At 27.0% G+C, this 2,357-nt stretch overlaps 1 protein-coding gene across 1 annotated transcript in view; it reads left to right on the top strand.

The window, feature by feature from the left end:
• The window catches only part of LOC107618379, a 17,903-nt gene that overhangs the window by 2,270 nt on the left and 13,276 nt on the right, over nucleotides 1-2,357 (top strand). The window lies entirely within an intron of this gene.

Here is a 2,357-nt window from a genome sequence, read left to right as displayed (position 1 = left end):
TCAACACTTGAAAAAAAATTTGTTTAATGAGAATAATTTTTATAAATTTTATATAAAAAACTAAAATATCTAATTTAAAATAATTATGATATGTATACATTAAAATTAAATTACTAAATTAGTCATTTATATAAAATATGTTTTAAAATATAAAATATATATTAAAAATATATAAAATAATATATATAATAATTTTTTTAGTGTGTATAAGATATTTTTTATCGACATTAATTGAAGATCATTAAATATTTATTCTATCATCACTTAAAAATTGAATACTACTGGACTCTATTTCTTTGTGGAAGTTAAAACATCATGCCATGTGATGGAATGGAAAGAAAATGAGACGTGCTCAATTTTCTTTTCTTAGCCGAAGGGGTGGAGGAAGTTAGTTGGGGCGGGTCGTTGTCTTTACGTTGGACTTAAAAACAATTTAAATTGAAATCATAAAAGATAAAATTTTATCGTGGGTTTGATTTGTATTTGTATTTTTTATTTTTTTTCTAATATTTTTGTTTTTTAAATTTTATAAAAAAACAAAAATAAAAAATATTAAAAATAAAAATAAAAAATTAAAACGTAAATCAAATTTACTCTTACAGTCTCAAATTAGCGGCTGAAGGCAATAGTCAGTCTTTGGAAAAAGAAATTCAGACTTTATATTTTAGGAAGAGTTTCAGATTTAAAAATATCAATATTCTAATAATTTTAGGCAATAGTCAGTCTTTGGAAAAAGAAATTCAGACTTTATATTTTAGGAAGAGTTTCAGATTTAAAAATATCAATATTCTAATAATTTTAACAGTTAATTTTAATTATATATAAATTTTATAATTAAAATATTAATATTTTTAAAATACTTAAAACTTTTTTATATTTTATATGGGATATATTTTATATTAAATAAATACATATACTCAGTGATTAATTCCAATTTTTAACTTTTATTAAAAATATTTTTGATATTTATGCTTTTAAAGAGTATATTAGTTTTCATATTTTTAAGAAATGTTTTCGAGGATTATGCTTAATTGATCTGTTGGGGAGGGTCGTTCTCTTAACCTTGAAACAAAAATATAAAATTATGTGAAATTTTTAAAAACCTTGTCCTCTCAAAAGTAGCAGCTTCGGAAATTAATACATTCAATGATTGATTTCAACTCAGTTCCAAAAATTGTTGATTGTCAACTTTGCCCTGAAATTATTTTTTGCTATTTATGTTTTTAAGTATTTACTATAGGAATTCTGGAGCGGGCTTCGCTGTCCTCTTACAATGGTGCGTAGATTCCAGAAAAAATAAAGGATCTATAAAAGTATACAAAAAATAACAATAAAGACTTGTCCTATTAAGTGGGTCGACTACATGAATCAAACGATGTCATTATGTTCTGTCATTTATTATGTCTACAAAGAGACTATTTACATGTAAATTTCGTTTGACCACCTCATGGATGGTCTTCTTAGGTCTTTCTCTCCCTTTCGCTCATTGTCTATCTTCCACCTCATTCACCCTTCTGACTGAGTGTTCTATTAGTCTTCTTTTCACATGTTCAAACCATTTGAGACGCAATTCAACCATCTTTTTCACAATGGGTGCTACTCCAACTCTCACCCTTATATTTTCGTTCTTTATTTTATCCAATCGCGTATGACCACTCATCCATCTCAACATCTTCATCTCTGCCACAGTTAGCTTATGTTCGTGCTCTCCTTTGGCCGTCCAACACTCCGTACCATAAAGCATAACCGGTTTTACAGCGGTCCGATAGAATTTACCTTTAAATTTTAAAGGTATTTTTTGTCGCATATAAAAATAGATGCACTCTATCATTTTGACCAACCTGCTTGGATCTTATGATTTAGCATCTTGTTTAATCTCTCTATTATCCTGTATGATACACCCAAGATATTTAAAACTTTTAACTTTTTGTAGGATGTTTTCTCTAATCTTTATCTCTATGTTAGGGTTTTTCTTTCTTAGACTGAACTTACATTTCATATATTCTGTCTTGCTACGGCTTATGCGTAGATCATACACTTCTAGAGTTTCTCTCAATAAGTCCAACTTCTTATTTAGGTCTTCTTTTCACTCTCCCATAAAGATGATATCATTGGCAAAAAGTATGCACCATGGCACAAGCTCTTAGATGTGTTCTGTGAGTACTTCTAAAACTAATGGAAAAAGGTATGGACTTAAGGATGATCCCTGATGTAATCTTATACCAATAAAAATTTCTGTCACACCACCTCGAGTCTATAGATTTAGGTATTTAAAATTAAATTTTTAGATTTTAATCTTATTTAAATTGTTTTTGAATTTGTATTTTAAATTTTAAAAAAATTAGGAAACTAAATTT

Source organism: Arachis ipaensis, chromosome B09 (assembly GCF_000816755.2).
Source record: "Arachis ipaensis cultivar K30076 chromosome B09, Araip1.1, whole genome shotgun sequence".
NCBI lineage: Eukaryota > Viridiplantae > Streptophyta > Magnoliopsida > Fabales > Fabaceae > Arachis > Arachis ipaensis.
This window is presented reverse-complemented; position numbering and strand designations above follow the sequence as displayed.